We start from the raw sequence: 22797 nt of genomic DNA on the forward strand, positions 1-22797 counted from the left end.
CTCTGCAGTACGTGCTCTTTAGGGGCTGTTTTTTTTATAGGGTCTCATCAGGGGTAGGGGTGGAGGGCTCACAGCTTGGGCGCAGGCGCACTACTGCCTGGTTCCAGCCTGCACTCGAGAGGAACAGCGTCTCTGCATCAGCCTGCCGCCGCCATCTTGAAGTTTCCCAAGCTGCGCTTGGGCACAGGGTCCTGAGTGGACGTGTCTGTTGAGCCATTTGGCACCAGGAACTCGGCTGTGAAAGGCCGCGTGTGGGGGACTCTGCACGCTGGCCCCAGGAGCGAGTGACACCAGACAAAGCACAAAGGAAGAAGGAAAAGTTTAGGCTTCGTTTTATTGCCCAGATTCTCTTTTTATTTCCCAAGGGTTATTAATGGACTTTGCCAGGGGACGAGTCTCTGCCTTTTGTCCAGCTCCTCATTCTTGAGAGGAGCTGGTGGGTGCAGGTTCTCTTCTGTAATTGCTTCCTGCTGAGTTCGAGGTCGTCTGTCAAACTGCGGGTGGAGCTCCAGCTGCCTTTAGATAAGCTCCGTGGTCCTCAGGCCTCAGCCCAGACTGTTCGTATTCCTCAGCGACCACTTTTGCCAAACCTTTTGGAGGCAAAGGACATGAGACAATCAGACAATTTAAGGTATGTGACCAAATATTAGCATGAGAATAACAGTCGCCTGTCAACTTTTCCTCAAAATGAGGGTATCTAGGTCTTTTGCCTTAGGCATGTGTGCCCTGATGGCCAGCTCTGCCTTAGTCTGAATATCCCTGTCACACTCCGGTTGTGTTTTGGAAGCTTCAGGTCAGAGAGGGTAGTGGCACCACCAGTAGTCAAAGGGGTCTGTGGTGCCAGGTTGTTTCTCTGGAGGTCGGGGCTCGGTGGACTCTCCTCAAGTGCTTTATATTTTGAAGATAATATTTCCATGTTGTCTGTGCTGCAGAACAAATAATTGATGGTGTGGGGAGGAAAGATTTCAACCTGATATTGATTTCATTTGTGAGGGTAAGGACAATGTGTCTTTTTAAAAAATTGAGACAAATCACTTACACAAAACAGAGTGCTCACATCTTAAATATACAGCCTGATACAATGTTATATATTGTTTAATTCATGTAACCACTACCCTAATCAAGGTAGAAAACATTCTGGACCTCCCTGGAGATTCTCTTGTACCCCTTCCCAAGCAGTTCTCAACACACCCACACCACTATCCTGATTTTATCACCACACTAGTTTCTTTTTAAACTTCCTCTAAATAGGCTCATGTATCATGATATTTTCAGGGTCTTTTTATGTATTTATTGGGTATTTTGACAATCTCTGTTAGGAAGTGTTGTTTAAATCTTACACGTTAACAACTGAATATTCTTTTTCTCATTTAATGGGAAATCTTTGTATATTCTGGATATGACCCTGTCGATACATGCATATTGAGATTATCTTCTCTCAGTTTGGGCTTACATTTCCTTCCCTTAATAATTTATTTTAATGAAGAGAGATTTTAAATTTTAACAGATGTCAGTATTTTTATGGCTACTGCAAGGGTAATATTTTACTTTGTATTCTTGCAGAAGCTTGGTTGTTTTAGCTTTCATGTTTAAGTCTATGCATGTTTAAGTCTATGACCAATACGGAAGTAATTTTGTATATGGTATAAAATATGGGTCCAGGTTCTTTTAAATTTAAAGATGTGTAATACAATTGACTAGGATCATTTTTGAGAAGATTGTCATCTCTCTATAAAATTGTAGTTGCGACATAGGCAAGAACCAAGTGCAGACATAGCTTTTCCTTTGGAGGAGACTGAACCTGTCAAAAAAAAAAAAAAAAAGGACAATCTGAAGAATCTCTGTTTAATGCTAGGGATATTTTAGTTTTGGATTAAGAGATGAGTTCTGAAAAATGTATATTAATATTCTAAAATAAAAAGCTTATTTAAAAATATATGTAGATTTCCAGTTTCAATGCTGACATGTAAGGAAATTAGAAGTCATCGTTCTGATCCTTACAAGAAAAATGATTTTAAAAATCCTGAAAATCAGATTACTATTTTGGGTTTACCAGAGAATTGAGGTTACAGGACAAACCACCATGCAAAATCTGGAGAAACAGACAAAGATAGAAAATCATAGATAAAATCAGTTTACTTGCAGAAGCTGCTGCAGCTATAAGCTGGTAGGAATATTTACATGTCACCTTGATGAGTTGTGGGAGGCAGACCTGAACTAGTGTGAGAGGGAGAAACCTCTGAGAGCCACAGACTTAGAAAGGGTCCCACACTTTTCTTGAGTTTTATCTACATTTATCTCCATATTCACTAATTTTGTCTTCGCCTCTGTTCTGTATACTGTTAAAATTATTCAATAAGTATTGATTCCAAATACTATATTTTGCTTTCTGTTGCCTTACAATATTCATTAAAATCTTTTAAAATAGATTTTTAAGGTTTTGGAAAAAATCATTCATTTCTATTCATTTCCTCATATTTTCTATTATCTTTAACGTATTAATCACACTAATTTTGAAGTCTTTTTCTGCAACTCCATTTCCTTAATCTTCTGTAGGTCTGAATCAATTGACTATATTACATTTTGAATATCAGCAACTACCTTTTGGGTTTTTTTTTTTTCACTTGCTTAGTAATTTTTAATTCAGGTTAAATATTGTGAATTTTTTTATGTGGGAATTCTTGATTATATTATATTCTTTTAGAGTCATTTTTTGCTTTGTCAAGAAGTAAATTGCCAGCACCTACTTTGAATGGCTTGATTCAAGGACTTGTAGCCACAGCCCATGTTAGTTTTCTTCCTACTCCTGTTTTTTTATCCGCACTTGTAAAACTGACCCTTCTGGGTTTTTGACGAAAATCCCTGTTTGTGAAGGATTTTCTATTCTGGTCGGTCTAAAATCCAGTCTCTCATTTATTTTCACAGTACTGTGTAGTTTCTAAAATCTCTCTTGCGCCCTTCAGTATCCCAACAGCTTTTCTCTACTAGATCTCCCAGTGCTTCATAACAAACATGCAAACCTTATGAGGTGGCCAAAGACCAGAGAGAGATTTTAATGCATATTTTTGGTCTCCTTGTGTTGGCCTCCTTCTCTTAGGTACTCTGATCCTCAAATACCCACTGTCTATATAACCCTGAACTCTGTGCTCTCGGAGCTCTGTTTTCCTGGCTAACAACAGTGTGAAAAATGCCTCAGTGAGAAAGCCGGTGAATTTAGGCCTTATCTCATCTTCCTCCCTTCTCTCAAGGATTATAGATAGCCCTCTGTGCAGGTTTTCAGTGCTTAAAAATTGTTGTTTTTTAAATTTAGATTTTTTTCCAGTTTTTACTATATTCACAAGAGGAGTTTTAATTTGTTCCTAGCCACTCTGTAATAGCCAGAACCAATCATTAAAATTTGAAAACAAGTATCTATCTTGAATATCTTACAAGAGAAAAACATTTTATTTTAATATGTATTTTCAATCAGATATTATAACATTTTCACTATTTTTGAAATTTTTTGTTTTAGTCTAATTCTTTTTTTTTTTTAACCCCTTAAAGACTGTAAGCTGAAAAGGAGTAGAGAACAAGTACTCACATTTTTAATGATAGTGCGGAGTGTCTGTTTTCTCAGAAATATAAAACAATTACAAGAAAATGTCACTTTAAAACTAGGTCTTCTTATGAAAGATTAATTCTGTGTGCTGAATACTTGGCCCCAACCCAATGAAGTTCTTGAGAAGATACATAACTGCACTAGTTAAGGGACTAAGGAGAAAAAATGAAATGATACATTCAAATTGAGTAATATGAGGAGTGTTAATAAAATGACTTTTTTAAAAGTATAGGAAAACCACAAGCAGTAGAGAATTGTGGCACTTATACCACCTTTAGGACAGAAGGAGCAAAAAGATTGAAAAAACAGGGCTGTTTTGAGAGGAATTCCTTGTCGGAGCTGAGATCTTTAGTCAAAGGACTTGCCACCCCATTTCACCCCGTAGGAAGGAAGCCAGGAAGAAAAAAAAAAAAAAACAAAAAACCTTCAGACCTCATTTTCCTCCCTTCCTCTAATCTCCTGCTGATGCTTATTCAGTTAAATAGGATGTCAGAGGCAAGGGAGCTCACTGATGTAATGCATACTAGTTCAGTCTTCCAGGATACCAAGTAGGGTAAGGATAAATAGAGTATCTAGTTGGGCAAAGACTGTCCAGCACAGCAGTGCAGAATTGGTTTTTCCCTTAGTAATTTCAGCTAGGACTTATTTTTTTCTCAAATGAAATAATTTACCACACACAGGTTTAATACTTGTTACACTCAAGTTAAGTAATTTCCTAAAGTGAAGTTTAATTTGGAAATATATTATTTAGAAATTTATTACTAATCCACTGAAACTAAACTTTTTTTTTTTTTTGTCTTTTTGCTATTTCTTGGGCCGCTCCTGCGGCATATGGAGGTTCCCAGGCTAGGGGTCGAATCGGAGCTGTAGCCACCGGCCTATGCCAGAGCCACAGCAACGCGGGATCCGAGCCACGTCTGCAACCTACACCACAGCTCACGGCAACGCTGGATCATTAACCCACTGAGCAAGGGCAGGGACCAAACCCGCAACCTCTTGGTTCCTAGTTGGATTCGTTAACCACTGCACCACGACAGGAACTCCTAAACTTTTTTATTTTATTTTATTTTATGTCTTTTTAGGGCCATGCTTGGGGCATATGGAAGCTCCCAGGCTAGGGGTCTAATCAGAGCTGCAGCTATGCCACAGCCACAGCAAAGCCAGATCCCAGCCACATCTGCTGTACCTTGAGGCAACACCAGATTCTCTAACCCACTGAGTCAGGCCAGGGATTGAACCCACATCCTCATGGATACTAGTCAGATTCTTAACCCACTGAGCCACAATGAGAATTCCTGAAATAAATCATTTTATAAATTGAAAATGTTAATTCCTATTTACCCTCTCCTGACTTTCTAGCTGATTTAAAGGCAAAATTGTGAAGGAAGTTAAATTCATTTTCTCCTTACTTTTGAATTCTTTCCACTTCTCCCCTCGTGGAAACCTATCAGAGTTTTGAGGCTTGAGCACAGTGGTTCTCTACCATTATAATCTACTTGGAGTCTTAATGCCTCAGGAGGAGGCTTTTTTCCTATGATGAGGTCACTTAAAGTACAGATGTATTTTCACAATACACAATAATCTGTACAGAATATTTAGTATTTAAGAAGAAGATTTCACAGGACAACAAATCCTTATAGCCAAGGAGCCTACTTTAGTGGAGATTATTCTCTCCAGAGTGATGATTATGTAAGTGTTAAGATGTCACATTAAAAAACAGAAGACTGGGGAGTTCCCGTCATGGTGCAGTGGTTAACGAATCCGACTAGGAACCATGAGGTTGCAGGTTCGGTCCCTGCCCTTGCTCAGTGGGTTGATGATCCGGCGTTGCCGTGAGCTGTGGTGTAGGTCGCAGACGTGGCTCGGATCCCGTGTTGCTGTGGCTCTGGCGTAGGCCGGTGGCTACAGCTCTGATTCAACCCCTAGCCTGGGAACCTCCATATGCCGCAGGAGCGGCCCAAGAAATAGCAAAAAGACAAAAACAAACAAACAAACAAAAAAAAAACAAAAACAAAACAGAAGACTGAGAGTTCCTGCTGTGGCACAGAGGTTTAAAGATCCTGTATTGTCTCCACAGCAGAAAACGTGGATCTGGTGTTGCTGCAGCTGTGCCATAGGTCACAGCTGTGGCTTGGGATTTGATTTCTGGCCAAGGGACTTCCATATGCTGTGGGCATGGCAAAAGCAAAATAAAACAAAAAAGAAATCACTCCATGATTCTTTTGATTACATGAAAAGTTTCAGTTTTCTCATAGCCTTTAATACTTCTCAAACATTTTCTAATTTCCTCCTTTATATAAGGAGAGAGCATTCTACAAGTTCAAAATCATCAGGGTCATAGAGAGCGCCAAATAGAATTTATTATTAATGTTTTCTTTTCCTTGTATTGATTTCTTCATAATTACTGTCTGTTAAGAGCAAATGCTTTCTGTTTAATATGTGTTGAACTGATACCTATTCTTTCTTACATAAATTTAAGTAAAATAAATCACTTTAAAGAAAAGTATAAAGTTTACAATAGTATAGGCTGTATGAATATGTATGGCAAATCTTATAAAAGTGATAATGACTCAGGTTTCAGGAAAATGGGTAGTCTTCATTTTTGTTCTCTGTTGAATTCTCAAGTCTTTGAACAAAGTGTGGTACATAATAGAGAACAAGTATTTGGGTGACTGAATCTTTAATTGGAATTTAAGACAGAGTAGCAAGTAGGAGTGCCCTTGGAGAGACACCCTCAGGTTCTACAATACAGGCCAATCTGTATTTTTGTCTACTCAAGAGGCTGCTACTGTTTAAGGATGTGTTTCTTATCTTTCAAATTCTGTCTCATTATGTAATTAAAATTTCTTAACTGATTAGCTGTTTATTAGAGTACCAAAATATTAATGACTTCATGTTAAAAAATCATTAAATTATTTTATGTCCTTATGCATTATTTTAATAATTTGACTATTTACAAGACAAATCACTACACATTTCCATTACATCTAAGCTGTTATTGCTAAACCGCAAAAATTAGTTGGCTGTTGACTACAAAATTTAATTTTATTTCTTAAGGTCATAAAATGACATGAAAATTAGCTGCATGAGAGAAGCTTATTTTACCTTTAATTAGGCATCAAAACATGTTTAAACCAGGAAGGCTAAAGCCCTTATAGGTTATTAAAGAGCAATGAATTTTCAGAGTTTTATTTAAATGTATATTTTAGTTAAAGGATTTTTTTTAAAAGAAAATATTCAATGGCAAAATATAGCCTATATTGTAAAAATATATTTTACTGAGGATGCTGTACAATGGAAGGATGATTAAAGCATATCTGTCTTTCTTTTTATTCCCTGTTTGATACAGCAAACATTTCACCCGTCATTTTATGAATCGAACTTTCTTATAAATTATGTAAAATATGAGATATTTCTTGCAGCATTTATGAGAAATTAGCTTTTGATTGTGTTAGACTGCTTAGATTTTAACCATTGCTTGTTCCTTCAGCACTGCTAAGTCTGTTTTGACTAATATAGTATATGTAATATAATCTAACATGTTATGATAGTTAAAGAAAAGGCTTGGTCCGAAAGAAACCTCATACCCATTAGCAGTCACTTCCCATTCTCCCCTCCCCTTGGCCCCTGGTAACCACTAATCTACTTTCTGGCTCTATGGATTTGCCTGTTTTGGACATTTCATATAAATAGAATTATATAATTTGTATCTGTTTGTGAATGACTTATTTCATTGAGAATAATGTTTTTAAGGTTCATTCATGTTGTACTTCATTCCTACTATAGCTGAATAATATTCCATTTTATGGATGTATAACATTTTGTTTATCCATTTATTAATTGATGGACATTTAGGTTATTTCTACTTTTTTACTATTATGAATAATTCTGCTGTGAATATTTGTTTACAGTTTTTTTTTAAACATATGTATTTCAGTTTTCTTGGGTTTATACTGAAAAGTGGAATTGCTGGATAATATGACAACTCTAGATTTAATTTTTTGAATAAATGAGACCGCTTCCAAAACATCTACACCATTTTACATCCTTACCAGCAATGTATGAAGATTCCTGTATTTCCACATTATCACTGACGCTTGTTATGGTCCATTGTTTTGAATATAGACAACTTAGTGAGTGTGAAATGGTATATCCTTGTGGTTTTGATTGGCATTTGCCTAACAACTGATGATATTGCTTATCATGTCCTGTGCTCATTGGCCATTTTCATGTGTTTGGAGAAATATCTATTCAAATCTTGTGTCCATGTTTTAATTGGGTCATTTGTCTTTTATTTGTTGAGAATTGTTCTTTACATACTTTGGATTCTAGTCCCTTATCAGATATATTATATAGAAACATTTTCTCCCTATAACTGAATTTTTATTATAGAAACATTAAAAAATAGTGTGGGTGATGAGTTGGCGAGATAAGGAAGGAAGAAGGAAGAACAATTGTGACCTTATTGGGTAATTCAAAAGAGAAATGATGAGGCAGTAGTGATAGAAATGGAGAGGAAATAGAGGGAATTTAAAGAGTTATTTTCTATATGATTTGATAACACAGAATAGATGAAAGAGCTTGGCTTTGCTGTGAGACAATCTAAGATGTAGTCCTTGGTTCTCCTCTTCCTAGCTATGGCATCAGATATTGGTGTTTGGGGAGTATAAGTTGTACACACAAATTTGATTTCAAAATACCCCATAAATATTATTTTTCATTCAGATTTGCTCACAGTGAGGTTTGGGAGGCATTTTACAAGAAAAATTTCTGGAGGACCTATGAGCAAATTTTAATGAAAGTCATTGTTGCTGGGAATTTTGAAAGAAGAAATATATTGCATCAATATTTACCTCTGACTATCTGTGTAATCTTGGGCAAGTTAATTAAGCATCTTTGGAAATTGGTTCTCTCATCTGTGAAAATGGGTAGTTTCTCCCATAAAAAGTTAGAAAAAGAAAATAATGTGATGGTTACTGGAATGATTTTTGAACTCAAACTGTGTGTTCAAGTCATGCCAGCTATCATATATTTAACTTTAGTAAAGTATATAACTTACTGTAGTTCACGTTTACCTGGAAAAATGGAGATAATATGTAGCATCAAAATTATGTTATGAAGATTGGAATAGTACAAATTAAATTCTTAGCATGGTATCTTGATAAATAAAAGTTCCTAATAAATATTAGCTGCTATTTTAAATGTTATATAACGTAAGTAGGGTACCCATTTTAGGGCATGTGTATAAAAGGTAATCAATGTATACTTAGTACTATCATTATAATAACCACTATTACTCAGTGCCAGAGAAAGAAAAAATTGGGTTTGAGGATGAAAACAGTTTCTAGTTTAATAAGGATCATACAACCATTCATTATTCAAGAAAAGTAGGAAGCCAGATGGAAAATAAAGACAACATTTAAGCATATTAAATCAGATAACTTGGTAAAATGTCCAGTAGATAACTGATAGTATTCATTTGGGCATTGGTCAAAGGTAAGACTTGAAGACTGCTTAAGATTTCTCCAAAGAGGAAAGAGTCTGTCATTCTAGGCTTTAGTTGGAGAGAAGGATGATGTAATGGGAAAATACAGTATGTAGGGGACCTTGGTTCACTTGGAGGGAGCAGAGAATGTAAGAAGAGAGGCACAAAGAGAAGTTCCAGGTAAACTAATCAGAAAAGCGACATGAGAAAGTAGGAAGAACGGTGTTCTATTCATAAAGGAAGAACATCAATCATCCATCTTGGATTTAGAAGTGAAGGGGTATATATCTAAAGAAATTAAGCATAACAATTAAAAGTTATGAATTTGAAGGCAATTATTAGCTTTTGTAACCTTTTTGAATTTTTGATGTATGGAAAAGAAATATAGTAATTTCTTAAGTCAAAACTCTGGACTCAAGCTTGGCTTATGAAAGAGAGTTTAGTAAAATGACTCTTTACAATGGTGAGAGCATGGTTTAGAAAACACGTGGAGGGTGGGGTGATGTGCTATGCCTGTGCAACTAATAGGAGAGTGCCTTTATTAGTCTTTGGTTGAAAGAGGCCGGGGAAGGTAGCTATGATCAGATCCTCGAGAAGGAAGCTCTATAGAGAAGATAGCTTGTCAGCAGATCACAAACAGCCAAAGGTGATGTCACATGGGACAATATGAAGAAACATCCTCTTCACACTACACCCCCCACCCTTTCTAGTCTCCCGGCTTTTTCTCATTGGCTGAAGCCAAAGCCTGTGGGTAAGCAAATCATTAGTATCTCCTAGGTTTGGCACCCTGGGGCATAGAACAGGAAAAAGATGGGGTGAAAACCTAGGGGAAGGTATCTTCAGAGATACATAAAAGGTAGTCAGCATAGAAATGGAAGCAAAACATAAATGAATTACCCCCTCATGTAGGAGAAAATTAATTAAATGTATTAAAATAAAATATAAAATTGTGGTTTAAATGATGTTTCAACTTGGGCTTAATTTACTTTCTCATATATCTCCAGTGTGTTCCACAACTTCTAAAATAAATTCATGGGAAGTTTAAACCAGAAATATGAAAATTACTTTAGAAAAAAAATCAGTCTTCTTAATGGCTATATAATAAGCCCACAGACTTTAAAATGTTGCTACATAATAACCAACTTGTTATGACTGTCCAAGCTCTGTAGGGTTCAGTATGAGTGCTCTGAAGTGGAATGAAAGGATATGGTGAAACAGTTTCTCAATTGATTTTAATAACCTTTGAAATTAGAAATAGATGTTCTCTAACAAATAGCTTAAACTTCTCAATTTTCAGTTAAAGACTTATTACACTGTAGCATTTCAAACACATTCTTGCATTAAAGAAAAGTGGATTTTTATGTATATAGCTTTATCTCATTTTAATTGTACATTATCCATAACTCATTTTCTAATTTAAAAAAATCATATTCCATAATGAAAATGGATACTGAAAAGCAATAACAACTAAGTTTCCTTAAATTTCAATTGAATTTAGAAACTTCTTTTATTCTTCAGTATCTTAAAAAATCTTTATATCAATCTAGCATCACACTTTTGAGTTTTTTCCTAGTCAGTGTGATAAGTGACTGTGCATAGTTTATTGTCCATTTACAGTTACCATCAGAGATGATGAAGTGGAAAGAGATATCCAATAGAACCATCTAAATTTCAGACATACTGCTTCCTGCCTCTATTACTAGCAGCAACCTTATCTATTTAAGATAATCAGGTCCCTTTTGGGGTTAGTAAAGGCTAAGTATATATTTAGAATGAATAAGCAATCCCATAATAAGTCCTGCTGTATAGTACAGGGAAGTATATCCAGTCTCTTGGGATAGACCATGATGAAAGGTAATATAATAAAGGGAATATAAATATATATGTATGACTGAGTCACTTTGCTGTACAGCAGAAATTGGCACAACATTTTATATCAACTACACTTTAATAAATTTAAAAAAAAGACATAGTGCCCATTTTTTTTCCCAGTATGGTAAATTTCTCTTTGCCTGCTTGTCTTTTGGGACCAGGAATCCAGTATATCCAGGTGGTAACCACAGCTGTAGGTTTAGTTACAGACTTTTACTGTATCCCCTGATAGAAGGATCCCATCCTATACACCTTCCCAAACCAGTACCTCTAACCAGTAGAGCCTAGAGTTGTGGGAGAGTTAAGAAAACCTTCCCCAAGTAGATTGGTAGGAGTGGTGAGTGATGATGAAAGTTTACCCCATTCCCATATATGGGACTCAGGCCCATGTATTCTAGCTTTTGAGAAAATATCACCATATAATGGCTTTTGGTTTAAAGTATACACTGAATCTTGAGGAATAGTATCCCAACCCCCAGCTACTCAAGGAAGCATCTCAGGCTGAAGCCTCAGCTGGACATTTAACAGGCCATTAAAACTTTTATTAACCTGGAAGCTTTATGGTTGATAAAGTATATAGTAGAGCCAGTGGTATCCGTGGTCCTATGCTCTCTGCCCTACTTGCTGTGGCATAAAATGGGTCCTCATCATCAGTTACAACTCAACCCTGTATCTAACAATCCTCAAAGAATCTGTTTCTCACTTCCTTCCATGTGCAGCTATATGGATACATGTACTGTATCCATATATACTGGGGGAATACCTATTAAACCTGCTGTGGTATTACTTGGTCCTTCCTTAATGGCACTCAGCATACCTTTCACTTGGGAAAGAGAAATGACTTAGGTCTAGGAACTGGTAATGGATCAATAATTTTTCTACCATTAGAGATGACATCAGCCTTTTTGGCACATACTCTTTACATTTTTGGGTTACATAAATCAAGAAGTGCTCTTACCAGGTGCCCTCATTCTTGCTCCTAGAACTACCATGGAAGCCCTACTTCTAATCATCAGCATGTGCATTTTTTTGCCACAATTTTTCTGACTGCTCCACTTTGCCCATACGGTCTGGAATCCAAATTAACTAGTTCTTTTCTTCCAGTTCCCCACAGTATTCTTCAAACGATGACTAGTGGGAATTTGCAGATAAATACCATTTGACTCTTCACATTTTCAGTGAATAAGTTTGAAGTGTGAGTCCACTCTGTGTTAGATCAGACTTCAGTTGACCACAGTAGTATATTTCTTAGTTGACTTTCTTTCCTTTTCTGTCTCATTTTTCCTCTAGCCTATGGTAGCTACCTAGGCTCAACTTCCAATAAATTACTTGCACTCAAACCCTTGTTAGGGTTTACTGGGGGTGGGGAGAATTGAAATTGAATGCTAACAGTCCCCATTGCTGGTGACACATAGTGTCTAGGATGATGTAGCATCACTAAGACCTTCACCTGTTGTGAACTGGAATGGCATTCAGGTGGAAAGTGATGCATGGACTTATACAATATTACTAGCACTAGAAGTAGGACGTAATATTATAAAGATTGCACAGTTCATTGGTGTTAATTACTATTAATATATGAAAAGAAGAAAATAACAGCCTTAGGTCATCCATTTCTCAAATTAGTACATAGTGGAACAGTTCAAATATGTTTAAGGCAAGCTTCAACTCCTGTAAATCTACCATGTGCCATTTCTTTCCATCTTGGCACTGAGAAAACTCTAAAAAATACCAGTGGATTACCATACTAAAACAAAAATTGTCATAATGATATACACAGGCCAAAATAATGTAAAATAAAAGAATATGTGTCAAGAAATATAGTAAGGATAACATTCTTAACACTACATCATCCATTATGAAGATATAATCATTTTATATACAAATGTAGAATCAATTTTGTACATATGGAAATTTTTGTTCCTTTCCTTTGCAATTGTCCACTTTTGGGTAACTCAGAATGTCAGAAGAAAGTTTAGTTGCTTTTGATTTATTTTTGACAATTTATTTCTAAAAATTATTGGAGCTCAAGCTATGTCCCCTTTAAGAAATATTTCTGAGTAGTCACAGTGAGAATGCAATTCTTATAAAGTGACTTGTAATTTAGCCTCGAGGTTTTGATATAAAACTTTTACACTCTTGTTAAATTTCAGTTATGGTGAAAACTAATAAGCCAATAATTTACCTTGGGTAACTGAGAATCATACCTCTTTTAAAATTCTAAAACAGCTTTTGAATCAGTAAAAGTTAATACTGTAATCACTTATATTTTATCTTGTAAAAATTAGTTTTCACAAGTTTCAGAATATTAAAAAAAATCTTTAGCCTTAATTGTAATCAATCATTATTTCCCCAATACATTTTTTTCCTACTATACAGCATGGTGACCCAGTCACACATGCATGTATATATTCTTTTTTCTCACATTATCATGCTCCATCATAAGTGACTAGACATAGTTCCCAGTGCTACACAGCAGGATCTCATTACCTATCCATTCCAAAGGCAAAAGTCTGCATCTGTTAGCCCTAAGCACCCCATCCATCCCACTCCCTCCCCCTTGGCAACCACAAGTCTATTCTCCAAGTCCACAATTTTCATTTTTGTGGAAAAGTTCCTTTGTGCCCTATATTAGATTCCAGATATGTGGCATCATATGGTATTTGTCTTTCTCTTTCTCTTACTTCACTCAGTATGAGAGTCTCTAATTCAATCCATGTTGCTGCAAATAGCATTATGTTGTTCTTTTTTTATGGCTAAGCAGTATTCCATTGTGAGTATATACCACATCTTCCTAATCCAATCATCTGTTGATGGACATTTGGATTATTTCCATGTCTTGGCTATTGTGAATGGGGCTGCAGTGAACATGTGGGTGTGTGTGTCTTTTTTAAGTAGATTTTTGTCCGGATATATGCCCAAGAGAGGGATTGCTGGGTCATATGGTAGTTCTATGTGTAGTTTTCTAAGGTACCTCCATACTGTTCTCCACAGTGGTTGTATCAGGTTACATTCCCACCACCAATGAAGGAGGGTTCCCTTTTCTCCATACCCCCTCCAGTATGCATTATTTGTGGACTTATTAATGATGGCCATTCTGACTTGTGTGAGGTGGTATCTCATGGTTGTTTTGATTTGCATTTCTCCAATAATCGGTAACATTAAGCACATTTTCACGTGCTTGTTGGCCATCTGTATATCCTCCTTGGAGAAATGTCTATTCAGGTCTTTTGCCCATTTTTCCATTGGGTTGTTGGCTTTTTTGCTGTTGAGTTGTATAAGTTGTTTGCATATTTTAGAGATTAAGCCCTTGTCAGTTGCATCATTTGCTCCTATTTTCTCCCATTCTGTAAGTTGTCTTTTTGTTTCTTTCTTGGTTTCCTTTGCTGTGCAAAAGCTTGTCAGTTTGATTAGGTCCCATTGGTTTATTTTTGCTTTTATTTCTATTGCTTTGGGAGACTGACCTGAGAAAAGATGTATAAGGTTGATATCAGGGAATGTTTTGCCTATGTTCTCTTCCAGGAGTTTGATGGTGTCTTGTCTTGCATTTAAGTCTTTCAGCCATTTTGAGTTTATTTTCGTGCATGGTGTGAGGGTGTGTTCTAGTTTCATTGATTTGCATGCAGCTGTGCAGGTTTCCCAGCAATACTTACTGAAAAGACTGTCTTTTTCCCATTTTATGCTCTTGCCTCCTTTGTCAAAGATTAACTGACCATAGGTGTCTGAGTTTATTTCTGGGTTCTCTATTCTGTTGAACTAATCAACAAATTCAGCAAAGTAGCAAGATATAAGATTAACATTCAGAAATCAGTCTCATTTCTGCATACTAACAATGAAATATTAGAAAAGGAATACAAAAACACAATACCTTTTAAAATGCACCCCAAAAAATCAAATACCTGGGAATACACCTGACCAAGAAGGTAAAAGACTTATGTGCTGAGAACTATAAAACATCCATCAAGGAAATTAAGGAAGATATAATGAAATAGATATTCTATGATCCTGTGTTGGAAAAATTAATATTGTAAAAATGGCCATAATACCCAAAGCAATATACAGATTCAATGCAATCCCTATTGAATTACTCATGACGTGTTTCACAGAACTAGAACAAACAATCCAAAAATTTATATGGAACCACAAAAGACCAAGAATTGCCAAAACAGTTCTGAGGAACAAAAACCAAGCAGGAGGTATAACTCTCCCAGACTTCAAGCAATATTACAAAGCTACAGTCATCAAGACAGTGTGGTACTGGTACCAAAACAGACATATAGACCATAATATGTTTTCTGAAAAAGGATGTGATACCCAAAGATAAATATCAATGTATCATAATATCCAAGTGCTTTTTAACCAAGTGTTAATTTTAAAAATCTTGTGTCAGTCTATACTTAGGAAGAACTAAAATACTCTTTTGATTCCTTCATGAATCCACCTGACATTTTCTGGTCACCTCCCATACACAAGGCATGATAATTGGTGGTAGGAACTTAAAATTGAATATGACATCAGAGACAGTTAAAATATGCACAAGGCTCTGGGAATGCAGATACTCAAGCAGCCTGGAGGAGCAAGGAAATTACTATTAAGGAAATAACCTTGAGCCCAGACTAAAAGATTTAATAAAATTTGGTCAGCAGATTTTCAGTAGTTCAATTACAAATCATTCATCCTGTGAGGATCAGGGAAAGAGAGAAACCTGGAAGGAAAAGAGAATGCAGTGGCTGTGTGGACAAGATATGGAGGACTGCATTCTGTGTCAGGGTGCCTGGGTTGTTGGAGAGTCTTCATTATTCTTTTGTTCTTGTTGACATATTCTGGGCAGTCCTTCCTGCAATGGCAGGAGTCTGGGTATTAGCTTTCTAACAGCTTCTGGGGTTTACCTGAAGATGTTTCCTTTCCACTATATTGGGATATGGAGACATGGGTAAAATGGATTCTGCAGATTCCTCACCTTGATCCCAATGATGTGTCTGTAATAACTAGCCTTAGAAATTCTTTCCTAAAATGCTGTGTTTTTCAGGATACTTGAGGATTAAAAACTAGATTCTCTCCCACCCATGCCATGATTTTTGCCAACATTTTTTTTCCCCTCAAATGAAAAGAAGTGAGAAATATATCATTTGTGAGAGAAAAATTGTTCCTTTTGGTTTTATTCTCTTTGGAGTGCTTTAATAAATGTATACATTAACTCCATTGATTTGATTTAACGGAGAATGATTATGTGATGAAAATTTTAATTAAAGTTGCTTTAAAAAATGATGCTGAAAGATCGGGTTTTATTTTGAATACATTTCTTCTGCTCACAATGATACTCATATTTATGTGTAGTTTTCTATATTTTCAATTAAATGTGATTATTTATAAGCTTATTAAAACTTCCATCAATAGTAATCATCAATGGAAACAAAAAGTGAAAATAAAGCTATTGATACTTTTCAAAACTGAAGAGTCAGATTACAAATTTTAACATGAAGATCCTTCTTTGAAATTTAAAAGTTAGCTGGTAGGCAAAATGAAAGAAAACTTTCAAAGCTTACTAAAACAGAAAAGTCAACAAAGGCTCTTTTCAAATTAGAAAGAAAAGTGCAGATTAAAAGAAAAGTCATAAGTTTCTAAAAACTTTCCTAGGACTTTGAAACCTAACTCATCAGACGGGGCTTAAAATTACAGAACTTTGTGTTAGAAGTAGAATTTGTTTTTCCCTGTAAATGGAAGGAACATCTGGACAAACTCAGATGAAAACAAAATGCCACAATCAGCCTATAATACAAGCCAATTCAAATGGAAAGAAATGATTCTCAAAAAAGAAAACCCATTTTGAGAATAAAGGAACATACTCAAAACCTACAATTTATTCTTAATAATGCTTCATTTTTCATTTGCTTTATAGCAGCCTTTTACCCAAGGGGCAAAGATTGACAGAATATTTCATAGTCCCTTAATTTTAGCTGTCCCCTTAACTGTGACTCTGGGGCTGGAATGTACAAACAGGAAAATAAATCAAAGGATCAAAGAAACTAAAACTCTAAAGCAAAGGGGAGAAGGAGGGTATGCTGAAAAATTCCCTTTACCTGCATCCTTAATAATTGATAAAAAGTATTGAGTTTCTGAGTCCAGTTATATATTTTTAAGACAGATACATTTGTTCATTGTTTTCCATCTAACTTTTAGCAACACAGAGAGTGTGGTTTCATATTTATTCTTTGATGTTTTACTCTAGTTAAGTTATATAAAATTAGAATAAATTGGGTTTAGTTTTAGAAATATTCATATATGCCATGTCCTCAACATTTTCGAGATGTATAATGTATACATTATTTGGTTTGAAAAAAACCTTTATTTAAATGTCATCTTTTCAAAAGAAATACACTTATGCTTTACTCTAAAATTAGGGTTTCTCTTTAGATAAATTTAATACTCCTGAGACAAGCTTAATTTTCCAAGTCCAAAACATGAATACCAGTGCTTTTTAACTTCTTGAGCTGTTATATACCAGATCTCATTAGATATTTTTTCTAATTTAAATTTTTATAATTTAATAATTGAACTATGTTTTATATGTGCTGAAATATTGTAGTTAATTTCCTTTATGCAGATAATAAACTGTCTTGACCTAACAACTAGATACATGCATATCAAGGCAAATAGTTGTCATTCCAGCATTCATTTACAATTTTATTTCTGTCATTATAGGATGGTTAAAAGCATAGTTAGGTGATATGGAAAGCTTAATAATGAGTTTTGGATGGTTTTTGGTTCTTGGAAGCTCGAGAATAGTAGAGGTGTTTAGGCAAACTGATCTAGTTATTTACCATTTCAAGAACCTTGGCAGGACTATAACAGGTTAAGATTAGTAAAATGATCATTGGACAAAACAGGGGAGATGGTTAAGATTTCCTGTTACTAAAAGTAGGGATGTTAAGAGTGAGAAAAGATGCTTTGAAAAGATTCTATTCTTCCTTTTTAAATTTAGAAGTTAAATCACAATTTTTATCCCTTAAGTATGTCATTAATATTGTAGTAATTGCATATAAATAATAAAAATATATAGAAAAGTAGCAAAGTATTTTTATAAATATCATCCATCTTCTGTGTCAGAAGAGGAAAAAACATGTTAGCTCATAATTTCACTTTGTGGTTCTACAGTCTTTACTTTTTTCTTTTCTGAAAAGTTTAGATCACATTATGCCAAATCTCCAAATATTTTTTTTCTTTCTTATAATCAGATTCTCCATCTTCATTAAACAATTCCTGTTCTGTTTCCAGATGTGCTGTATCTAAAGAGAATTGCTCTGCCTCTCTTATTTAGAGAAAAGGATTTGCCTATTTATCTTTAACATTCTTTAAGCAGTTTCACATAAAACACTCAGTGATGATGGGCACAGCAATATTCAGGTGAAGCAAAAATGATTTGTTTTTCTCAGTTTATTTGGGAATTCGTCATGATTCTGAAGAATGCGATTCAATCTTTGAGAAAAAAAATTCCCTTTGTGTTCTTGTGTCTTTCGAATATCAAGAATAAAGCCCAGCTTCACATAAATATTAACTCTATTAAAAAGTTTCATGATAAAACATGGAGATAAGGGTGTACTAATTACCCTGACAACTCCCTCCTCCTGAATTTAGATCTGCTGCTCATGACTCCTCTTCCCCTGGCTCCATCAGAAACTGTAGGGCAGAGACCCTATGTGGGATACTGTAAAGAACAAATGTAGCGCACAGAGTCAGGCAGAGAATGGCTAACTACCAGCACAGATGGGTTAAATAGCAGATTGGATGAAACTTAAAAGATGTTAGTGATTTAAAGGTAGGTCTGAAGAAGTTACCCAGTAGCATGGAGAATCAAGGACTTGGAAAATAGGAAAGATTAGTTAATTGACATGAAGATTGAAAAGAACAAGTGTTTAATATTCCAGTAAGTGTCCTAGAGGAAAGAATACAAATAATGCAGGGGAGACAATATTAACAGAGGGAATAATAAATGTAATTATTTAATAACAAAAGAAAACACATATAGCATTACTATGTGCAAGGTATTGTTCACAGCATTTTGACTTTCATTAACTAACTTAATCCATCTATCTAATAAGCTTATGATTGGGTATAGGATGAATCCAAAGATACAAGAAATACCATAGTTTTTGAATGGTATAAAGATAAATTGACATTTGAACACCTTGTAGTCAAACTATAAAACACCAAATAAAAAGAGAATAGAAACAGCCAGAATAAAAGACAGTAACAACAATTAAGTTGATAACAGAAGTTTTAAGAACAGTGGAATAGTAGCTTCAATGTATAAAAAGAAAATAACTATAAAGCTAGGATTAGGTATCCAGCAAAACTGTTTTCAAGTATGAGGGAATCATAATAATATTTTAAGATAAAACAGAATACTTACTATCAATAGACATTCACTAAAGGAACTTCAAAACGAATGTATTCGAAGGGTAAAAAATTGATCCCCAAAAGGTCAGGAGGCAAGAAAGAATGGTAAGAAAATTGGTAAACATTTAAACTTATGCAAATATTATCTTTACAAAGTAATAGTTAATAGTTTCTAATTTAGAGTATAAAAAGATGAAATACAACAATAGCATGTAATGTGGAAGGAGGTTTACAGGAATTAAGCTGTTGAAAAAAATCAGATTTTTTGAAATGAGAGTGAAGGGTGGTTTATATTTTGTTCATCAGTTGAGAATTTCAAAGGCAATAATCAAAAACATAAAAATATAGTATATAGAGTTTCCATCATGGCTCAGTGGTTAACGAATCTGACTAGGAACCATGAGGTTGCGGGTTTGATCCCTGGCCTTTCTCAGTGGATTAGGGATCCAGCGTTGCCGTGAGCTGTGGTGTAGGTCCCAGATGCGGCTTGGATCCCACGTTGCTATGGCTCTGGCATAGGCCAGCAGCTACAGCTCCGATTAGAACCCTAGCCTGGGACTTGCCATATGCTGCGGGTGTGGCCCTAGGAAAGACCGAAAAAAAAAAGACAAAAAAAATATATATACATAATATATATTATAGCCAAACCAGTTAAAGGGAAAAGATGAACCAAGAGTCAAACTATTATATAATATCTCAATCCAAAAGAAAGCATGAAGGGAGAAAAGAGTGGGGCAACAAGCAAAAACAAATGGTAGAAATAGGTCAAAATATTTATAATCACAATACACTTAGTTATTTCTAGTTGAAAGACGGAATGACTAGTTGTGTTAAAAAAAAATCAGCCTTACACTGATTTCCAGAAGTACACATAAAACCTAAGGAGACAGACAGGTTGAAAGTACAGTAGAAAAAGATTAATCAGAAAAATATATTTTTTCAGGAAATTTTTTTTAAAGAATGAGTGTAACTTTCAGAGTTCCTGTTGTGGCTCAGAGGTAATGAACCCAACTAGTATCCATGAAGATGTGGGTTCAATCCTTGGCCTCATTCAATGGGTTAAGGATCCAACGATGCTATGAGCTATGGTATAGGTCACAGTCACAACTTGGGTCCTTTGTTGCTATGGCTGTGACATAGGCTGGCAGCTGTAGCTCCAATTTGACCCTAGACTGGGAACGTCCATATGTGGTGGGTGCAGCCCTAGAAAGGCACAAAAAAAAAAAATTGGGGGTAACTTTCAGAATAATTTTTACCTTTATTATTAAATAAAACACATTGGGGATAAAGAGGTCAGAACATATAGTGATTTACCAGTAGCTGTATTTAAACTACTGTGTATGCATGGAAGTATTAACTTGTTTAAACTTCATTTAAATTCTATCAGGTAGGCATTATTTATATTTCCATTTTTTTTTTTAGGTGAGGAAATGAAGAGATGGACATTAAATAATTTGTTTAAGGTCACACAGCTTGTAAGGAATAAGATTAGGACTCAAAGCCAGGAGGCAGTTTGTCCTATGTTTATGCATTTGACAACTGTATTAAGTCACCTGATTAAAGGCTTAGTATACCAGAAATTTGCAGTCATCTATTTTAATAGTTTAAAGTACATAAAGGGAAATTTGCTAAAACTACAGGGAGAAATAGAAAAGTACAAAAATTACAGAAAAGAGACTTCAGGAGTTCCTGTTGTGGCAGAGCAGAAACGAATCTGACTAGGATGTGAGTTCTATCTCTGGCCTTGCTCAGTGGGTCAGGGATCCGGTATTGCCATGAGCTGTGGTGTAGGGTGCAGACATGGCTTATATCCCAGGTTACAGTGGCTGTGGTATAGGCAAGCAGCTACAGCTCTGATTAGACCCCTAGCCTGGGTACTTCCATGTGCTGCTAGAGTGGCTCTAAAAAAAAAGAAGAGAAAAGAAAAGAAAATTATTAGAAGAATAAGCAGATGAAAAATTCGCAAGCTGAAGAACTGAAAAAAAAACTGAATCGATTTAAAAGTTTGATTTAACAGAAATTAATTCACTCTGTACTCTTTACCAAAACTTTATAAAGGCAAGGATAATGCATTTTTTATCTACTGCTAACAAATTATTCTAAAACATAGTGGTTCAAAAATAACATGATTTTCTTATATCACATTTACTGGGAGTCAGGAATTCAGGTACGATTTAACTGAGTCCCTCTGGATCATGATGTATTTTGGGGTTTCAGTCAGGATGATTCCTGGGGGTTAAGGTCTCACCTCAAGGCTTGACTTGGGGATGACGCACTCCAAAATCACCCGTAGTTTTTATCAAGATTCAGTTCCTCCTCGGATGTCGAACTGAAGGCCTCAGTTCTTCTTGGCTGTTGGCTGGAGGCTTCCCTCAGTTCCTTGCCATATTGGCTTTTTCATGGGCAAACTACTAGCATGACAACTGGCTTTCCTCAGAGCAAACAAGACACAAAGAGAGGGAGAGGGAGAGGAGAGAGAAAAGGTGGTGGGTGGCACAGGGAGGGGACGGAGAGAGAAGCTAGTTATTTTGTAACCTAATTTTAGAAGTGACAGCAACTCCTTCTGTCATATTCTATTAGTTAGAAGGGAATCGCTAAATTCAGCCCACTCTCAAAAGAAGGGGATTACATAAGGGTGTAAATATCAGGAAGTAGTGGTCATTGGGGACCATCTTAGAGATTACCTAGCACAGGTAATAAACGCAAAATACAGGACAGTAGTTTGGAATGCAGAGAAGCAGAATTATAAGAGGAACATAGAAGTGCAACTATGTTGACATTGACATATTTCTGAATTAGATTATTGAATTGTAGGTGTCCATTTTGGTATGTTTTCTAACTTTAGAGATACAGTAACATTTTCTCTTGTGTGTTTACAGTATCATATTTTCTGAAAAAAGAAAGATAGTAGTCATTTTCTGAAACAAAACAAATCTTTTCCTATTTAAGACTAATCCTTGATAAATTTAGATTCTACTGAAAATTAACCATTGCACTTTATCTATGAGTCTGGGGAAGTTTGCCTCACCCCTGCACATCTCAGATTGTATATGTACGTTGAATAGTGCATTTTAATTCTATCTTTAAAGTAAAATATTCATTAATTCATTTTAAGGGATAATTAATTCAGTCTTTTAAAGGCTCCGTACTTTTCACATAAAAGGTACTCTATAAACTTATAAGTAGAAAAAATATTTTGTGGATTTTTGCTCCCCTAAATTTAGGCAAATGTGTGTTTTTTTGGCATTACTCAGGGAATAAACTCAAGTCTTTGCTGTAAATTCTACCTCTAAATATTAGAACTTATGCAAACAAAAGAACTTGGTTCCATCATTTTTATATGTAGTATATTTCTTTTCTGCCCACCCCTTTGGCTGTATATCAGAAACACAGTTTTATAACATGAATCAAGCTAATAACATTAGCTTATGACTGATTACCTGTC

General features: G+C 35.4%; 1 long non-coding RNA gene across 1 annotated transcript; it reads right to left on the bottom strand.

Annotated features, from left to right (window-relative positions):
• Positions 1 to 317: 317 nt before the first annotated feature.
• LOC125110487 (uncharacterized) lies at positions 318 to 21825 on the bottom strand. The gene is made up of 2 exons (XR_007130654.1): positions 21601 to 21825; positions 318 to 590 (listed from the first exon to the last, which is right to left on the bottom strand). It is a non-coding gene; the product is annotated as an uncharacterized LOC125110487 (long non-coding RNA).
• Between the last annotated feature and the right edge of the window lie 972 nt (positions 21826 to 22797).

Source organism: Phacochoerus africanus, chromosome 11 (genome assembly GCF_016906955.1).
Source record: "Phacochoerus africanus isolate WHEZ1 chromosome 11, ROS_Pafr_v1, whole genome shotgun sequence".
NCBI classification, from domain to species: Eukaryota; Metazoa; Chordata; class Mammalia; order Artiodactyla; family Suidae; genus Phacochoerus; species Phacochoerus africanus.